Source organism: Humulus lupulus, chromosome 9, assembly GCF_963169125.1.
Source record: "Humulus lupulus chromosome 9, drHumLupu1.1, whole genome shotgun sequence".
NCBI lineage: Eukaryota > Viridiplantae > Streptophyta > Magnoliopsida > Rosales > Cannabaceae > Humulus > Humulus lupulus.
Window position 1 is genome coordinate 151,442,027 of NC_084801.1, and position 7,780 is coordinate 151,449,806.

General features: G+C 37.9%; 1 non-coding gene across 1 annotated transcript; it reads right to left on the reverse strand.

Annotated features, from left to right (window-relative positions):
* Positions 1-3,193: 3,193 nt before the first annotated feature.
* On the reverse strand, positions 3,194-3,300 carry LOC133802968 (small nucleolar RNA R71). Its single transcript, XR_009877710.1, has one exon. It is a non-coding gene; the product is annotated as a small nucleolar RNA R71 (small nucleolar RNA).
* Between the last annotated feature and the right edge of the window lie 4,480 nt (positions 3,301-7,780).

The following is a 7,780-nucleotide window of genomic DNA, read 5'->3' on the forward strand; positions in this document are numbered from 1 at the left end:
GAAATGAAACTTGAGTGTGGCAAATCTTTTGAGCCATACTCATTTAGTCTTGTTCGAATGCATGGGCAAACAGTTTTTCTCTTGGGGTTGAAGACCTGAACCAACGTTGAAACAAGCCACACCTTGCTAATTTTCTTCGCTTGGATTCATGTTCATCCTTTCTATGTAACTGTGATCGAACATGTTATATGTATGAATGCCTAAATGAACAAATTACATTTAACAGAGATGCACAAAAAAAATTTCTCATTACTGGCTCCAATTTCTTTGCATAGTTTCTGTTCATGTTTGCTATGGATAGGTGAGCGAACAGACATATTTTTTTAGGTGTACAAGCCACATTGTAATACCCATTCATTCTATAAATTGATTTATGAAATTAGGGTTCCAAATAGCTTATTTATCACTCTTTATAGATTAATAGAGTTTCCGTCGTAGGTAGCCTTTCATTCCGCCGCTGTGGTCATTCGTGATGGTATTACAAAATTACTGCGTGTTTTCTTACAATAAATAATTGAGCCGCAGAAGGATTAGGTACAAACAAATAGGTGGATTGATCTAGCATTTATCGAATTTGGAGGTATGTCAAAGAGGATTTCACCAAAGGTTTCGTTTGTAAATTTCGTCAGATTGAACCTCTTTCTCTTAAATCTGCTCTCTCAATGAAAGCACCAGACTATTGACGCCACTTTTCGTCAACTTGAGAACATAAGAGCATGGACTCAAGAATAGAGATATGATCAAATAAATAACACCATTTTTTGTCCTAGGAATAATGCCCTAAAAGTATGTAAAATACCTTATACTGATTTAAATAAAAGTACAATCTTATTATATTTGAATGCTATAATTACTATTTGACTTAATTATATTATAATATAAAGAATATTCCTTACTCACTCATAAGAATATGATCTTGTATTAGTACGAGAGAATTAAGATCATATATAATGAATAAAATAGTCAGTAACATATTAAAGTAATAAATCTTTAATGAATGGTTACTAGTATGGTTTACTAAGCATATGCGATGCAAGTGAATTAGATTCAGATTATTGATGTTGATAGACATCTTAGTAAAGGTGTTTGATAACTCTTGAATAAGGAGTTATTCCATGTGCTTTCGAGCTTATAATTGTGAAAAAATCGTGGGTGATTTTAGTTTATTTTTAGCTTTTGTAGCTAACTTGGGTGTTTTTTATGATCTTAATTAAGTTTAATTATTTTTGTAGTTTTTAATAGCTAATGGGTTGAAGATAGTAGTTTCATGGATAGATATTTGTACAAAGAATGAACTAACATGTGAAACTGTCTAAATTGAATTTTTGATGGCTGAATCAGCAAGTTTTGGAGTAGCAAAGCAGATTTTGTTTAAGCATTTTGATCAGACAGTTTTTGGGCACCTAGAACACGTGGCAAGTCAATGGGTGAGCTGGAATAGTGGCTGAGGTGGCTAGTACATAAAGCATGAGTCAAAAATTGGTGGAAAATGACAAAAGAAAAGAAGAGACTCACGTTTTTACAAGGAAGGGCAATATTGTACATTTAGGGCTAAAAGGAGGAAACCTAGAATATACGTAGAGAGGCTTCAACCAAAATATTGGGAGAACAACCATTTTCGGAAGGAAAAACCAGCAAGAAGAAGTAAGGAGAACCAGAAATCAGCAAGAAGAAGGAGAACGAAAAAGAGAGCTCACGCATTATTTTGGATTTGTTCTTTCTTCTATTCCTAAACTCCATTTTTATATTTTCTAAGTGATTTCTGAATCTGAATATTATGGGCTGTTTTGATTGTGGATTAATTTTTATTAACTCAGCCATGAACTAATTTTTAGGTGGCTTGAATTGTTGATGAACCCTATTTTATACTCTAGTAATTTGTTGCACTTTCTTTTAGTAAAATCTCTCTTGTTCATTCAAGTGTGCTTATATTAATTTCTTGTTGTTGTTTGGCCAGCAATAGCAAGATATTTAATTATGTTGAATGTTGGAAAGGTTAAATGTAATGGGAAGAACTGGGATGACACAAGTCATAATCTAGGTTAAATTATGTCAGTAAGTAACATAGGGATGTGTTATTTGCCTTGTGTTTGCATTCTTAAATATGATTTGGCATAGGAATATGTTTAATTAGGTAGAAGAAATAATGTCAAAAAATTTGGGAAAGTTTTATCAATGTTTAATGAATTCTTGTTAACTTGTGAGTTTTGGAAGAGTATTGCTGCCACAATCTGTTCAAGATGATTAATATAGGGGGAATCAATAATTCAAGTCCATTTTACAATCTATATATTTTCCTTCAATTTTCTTGTTCAGTTCAGTTTCAATTTCAGTATTTCCATCTCTTGTATATTTTTTTAGCCTAAAAACAACCCATTTGATTTTTAGTACTTTTAAGTTTAGTAATTGTTTTGCTTATTTTTCTATTTTGCAATCCCTGTGGAGACGATCTACTTATCATTATATTACTTGTGTGATTATGTGCACTTGCGTATTTAAAATCGAATATAAATTTATCACAAGTTTTTGGCGTCATTGCTGGGGATTGGAATTATAAATTTTTGTAATATCAATTACTTGCAATTTACTTTTTTCATTGTTGAGTTGACCTTGTTGCTTGCTTATGTGTTTCCTCAGGTGATATACTGTATGAACGAGCAAGAAGACATTGAACTAGCTCCTATTGACCCTGAGATTGAACGAACAGTTAGAAGAAGACTAAGTGAACAACGGCCTCAATGTCGCCTTAATATGGTTGAAGAGGTTGAAGGAGTTGAGGGTGCTAATAATGTCACTAACACAATTGCTATGGCTGATGATAAAGAGAGAGCCATAAGGGAGTATGCTGCCCCCATGTTTAATGAGATCAATCCGGGCATTGTTAGGCCTAAAATTCAAGCACCCCAATTCGAGTTAAAGCCCGTTATGTTCCAACTGTTGCAAATAGTGGGTCATTTTAGTGGGCTGCCTACTGAGGATCCTCACCTTCATCTTCGTTCATTTTTGGAGGTGAGTGATTCTTTCAATCTACAAGGAGTGAGTGACGAGGCCCTAAGGTTGAAGTTGTTCCCTTTCTCTTTGAGGGATCGAGCTAGAGCTTGGCTCAACACCCTTCCTCCCAATTTGGTGACGACATGGAATATGTTGGCTGAAAAATTCTTGATGAAGTACTTTCCTCCCACCAAAAATTCCAAGTTTCGCAATGAAATCATGTCATTTCAGCAACTGGAAGATGAATCATTTTGTAAAGCTTGGGAGAGATTCAAGGAGTTATTGAGGAAATGCCCACACCATTGGATTCTGCATTCTATTCAAATGGAAATTTCTACAATGAGCTCAATTCTTCCACTCGCATGGTTAGATGCTTCAGCTAATGGGGCTATTCTCTCTAAGTCCTACAATGAAGCCTGTGAGATTTTGGAGAGGATAGCTAGCAAAAACTATCAACGGTCCAATGCTAGAGCCTCAACTAGTCGAATAGTGGCTGGTATACTTGAAGTGGATGCATTGACAACTTTGACCGCTCAAGTTTCTTCAATGACTAACCTTCTCAAGAACATGAGTTTGGGGTGAATGGTACAACTAGTTGCTATGGGACAAGTTGTTGATGTATCTTGTGTTTATTCTGGAGACAGGCACAACCCTTCGAATCCCGCTTTGGTTTGCTATGTGGGCAATCAAAATGCCAACCGTAATAACCCATATTCGAACTCTTATAATCCCGAGTGGAGGCAGCATCCAAACTTCTCATGGGGGGGGGGGGGGGGTCAAGGAGCTAGTTCAAGCGGAGCACCAATGCAAAACAAGCCTACATATCCACCAGGGTTTTCTCAACAACAACCAAGAGCTCAACCACCTCCTCCTCAAATGTCTCAATCAAGCTCTTTGGAGCGTTTAATCAAAGAATATATGGCCAAGAATTATGTTGTGATTCAGAGCCAAGCGACATCCTTGAGGAACCTAGAGATTCAAATGGGGAAGCTAGCTAATGAGCTAAGGAATAGAGCACAAGGCACCTTGCCTAGTGATACCAAAAATCCAAAGAAAAATGGTAAGGAGCATTGCAAGGTGGTTACCTAGAAGAGTGGTAAAAATCTGGAATTGACTGAGGATAATTGTAAGAGAAACAGCGAGCCCACTTCAATCCAAAGTAGTGTGGACAAGGGAGACAAAGCTGTGAATTCGAAAATTTCAAATGCTGATCCTGAAGCAATTGCTGCAGCAATTCCTCAGGAAAATGCTATAGAGAAGCCTATGAGCAAGCCACCTCCACCATTTCCTCAGCGTTTTCAAAAGCAGGAACAAGATGGTCAATTCCGGAGATTTTTAGATGTTTTGAAACAACTTAACATCAATATACCGTAAGTGGAAGCTTTGGAGCAAATGCCCAACTATGTGAAGTTTTTGAAGGATATTTTATCTAAGAAGAGGAGGCTTTGAGAATTTGATACGGTGGCTTTGATTGAAGGTTGTAGTGTTATATTAAAGAATAAAATTCCTCCTAAATTGAAAGACCCGGGCAGCTTCACAATTCCTTGTTCTATTGGTGGTAGAGATGTTTGTAGAGCACTTTGTGACTTGGGGCTAGTATCAATCTGAGGCCCAAAAAGGGGAGATTTATATGAGGGTGAATGACCAACAAGTGACTTTCAATTTGCTCAACGCTATGAAGTTTCCTAATGAGATTGATGAATACTCTAGGCTGAGTGTAATTGAGTCAATTGTCGCTGAAAAGTTCCACAAGGAAGCTTTTACAGATGGAATGGGGGTGAGGTCACTTAAAGAACTTGAAGACTTAAGTGAAGAGGAAGAAAGCCAAGTTACATGGGTGGAGTCAAAGCAACCCTTTGCTAAATTTAGGAGGACTTTTGAGTCATTGAGCCTCTTAAGCCCTCTATTCAAGAGCCATCAAAATTAGAGTTGAAGCATTTTCTTAATCACATGAAGTATGCCAATTTAAGAGATAATGAGACTTTTCCTATGATTATTTCAGCCAAGTTAGGAGCTGAAAAAGAGCATTTGTTGCTAGCTGTTTTGAAGAAATATACAAGGGCCTTTGGTTGGACCATGGCGAATATCAAGGGTATAAGTCCCTCATTTTGTATGCCTAAAATTCTGTTGGAGGATTGCCGTAATAATTATGTTGAGTAGCAGCGAAGGCTTAATAATATCATGAAAAAAGTGGTTAGAAAAGAGATAATTAAGTGGCTTGATTATGAAATTGTTTACCCAATTTCAGATAGTTCTTGGGTTAGCATGATTCAGTGTGTTCCTAAGAAAGGTGGAGTCACGGTGGTGGCTAATGAAAATAATGAGTTAATTCCCACAAGACAAGTGGCGGGGTGGCGTGTTTGTATTGACTATCGGATGCTGAATAAGGGTGCTCGGAAAGACCACTTCCTGCTGCCATTCATTGATCAAATGCTTGATCTGAAAAGGAGTTTTATTGTTTCCTTGACAGGTATTTAGGCTATAATCAGATTTCCATCGCGCCGGAAGACCAAGAGAAGACTACCTTTACTTGTCCTTATGGCACCTTTTCCTTTAGAAGGATGCCATTTGGGCTGTGTAATGCTCTAACCACTTTCCAACGTTGTATGATGGCGATAATTTTAGATATGGTTGAAAAGTCTCTTGAAGTCTTCATGGACGATTTTTCAGTATTTGGTGAGTCCTTTGACACTTGTTTGGCTAACTTGGAGCAAGTTTTGGCGAGATGTGAAAAAATGAACTTGGTACTCAATTGGGAAAAATGCCATTTCATGGTGCAGGAAGGCATTCTGTTGGGCCATAGAATTTCTAACAAGGGCATAAAAGTGGATAGAGCAAAGCTGGAAGTCATTGAAAAATTACCACCACCTACTACAGTCAAGGGGATTAAAATCTTTTTGGGACACGCGTGCTTCTATAGGAGGTTTATAAAAGATTTTTCAAAGATTTATAAGCCTCTTTGTTCCTTACTTAAGCAAAATCGAGCATTTGAGTTCACCAAGGAGTGTCAAGAAGCATTTGTGACTTTGATGAAAGCTCTTATCACCGCACCCATCATTGTAGCTCTGGATTGGTCTCTTCCATTTGAATTGATGTACGATGCTAGTGACTTTGCTGTGGGTGCCATACTTGGGCAGCAAAAAGAGAAGGTTTTTCATTCCATTTATTATGCAAGCAAGACATTAGTCGATGCTCTATTGAACTATACCACCACTGAGAAAGAACTTTTGGCGATGGTGTTTGATTTTGACAAGTTTTGAGCTTATCTTGTGGGGACTAAAGTGGTGGTTTTCACTGATCATTCAACGATCAAGTATCTAATTTCCAAGAAGGATGCTAAGCTAAGACTTATTCGATGGGTGTTGCTTCTCCAAGAATTTGAGTTCGAAATTCGTGATAGAAAAGGAACGGAGAACCAAGTGGCTGACCATTTGTCTATACTTGAAGCTCGTAGTGAAAAGCAAGGTGAAGGGCCCATTAAAGAGACATTCCCCAATGAGCAATTGTTGGTTGTGAACCAAGTCAATACACCATGGTATGTTGATTTTGTCAACTATTTGGTGAGTGGTTTACAACCACTTGATTTGAATAGGCAGCAGCTCACTCCTTATGGTGGACATTTTGGTTGGCAAAGCACAATAGCTAAGGTTTTTCAATCGGGGTACTATTGGCCTTCTATCTTCGAGGATGCTCGTGACTTTGTTAAAAGATGTGACCGCCTCCAATGTGTTGGAAATATTTCAACAAGGAGTGAAATGCCTTTGAATAGCATCCTTGAAGTGTAATTGTTCGATGTTTGGGGAATTGACTTCATCGGGCCTTTTCCTTAGTCATTCAGAAATTTGTATATCTTGGTGGCGGTTGACTATATCTCTAAGTGGGTTGAGGCAGTGGCAAGTCCTACTAATGATTCCAAGGTGGTCATGAAGTTCCTACATAAGCATGTGTTCACCCGTTTTGGCACACCAAGGGCGCTTATAAGTGATGAAGGCACCCACTTTGTCAACAAGATTTTGGCAGCATTGTTAGCAAAATATAGTGTGAAACACAAGATTGCTACAGCCTACCACTCTCAAACAAATGGTCAAGTGGAAATATCTAATACAGAGATCAAGGTAATCCTAGAGAAAGAGATGAATCCTAGTAGAAAGGATTGTCTCAGCGATTGGATGATGCCTATAGAACGACTTCCAAAACACCTCTGGGAATGTCACCGTATCGTTTGGCTTTTGGGAAAGCTTGCCATTTGCCCGTTGAGTTGGAGTATAAGGCATATTGGGCCACTAAGAAGTTCAATATGGGTCTCTAAGCGGCTGGAGAAACTCGTAGGTTACAATTAAATGAGCTGGAAGAGATGAGGTTGTTCTCCTATGAAAATGCTAAGTTGTACAAGAAGAAAACTAAGAGGTGGCATGACCAGAAAATTCAAGCTCGAGTCTTTGAGAAGGAGCAAAAAGTGTTACTCTTTAACTCGCGCTTGAAGTTGTTTCCTAGCAAGTTGAACTCCTGCTGGTCAGGTCCATTCACCGTTGTAAAAGTTTACCCTTTTGGAGCAGTTGAAGTTCGGGAAGATCAATCGGGAAGGGAATTTAAAGGGAATGGACAGCGTCTGAAATATTATTGCAGAGGTGAGGTCGACCGCAAGAAGACCTCCATCACTTTGGAGGATCCTTAAATCCGTAGTTGTTTTGGGTTGTCAAGTTATTCAAGCACTAAATTTAAGGCAGCCCAAAAAGAAGAAAGTGCAAAATAAAAGTGTATATGAAATAAAAAGAAAAGAAAAGAAAAG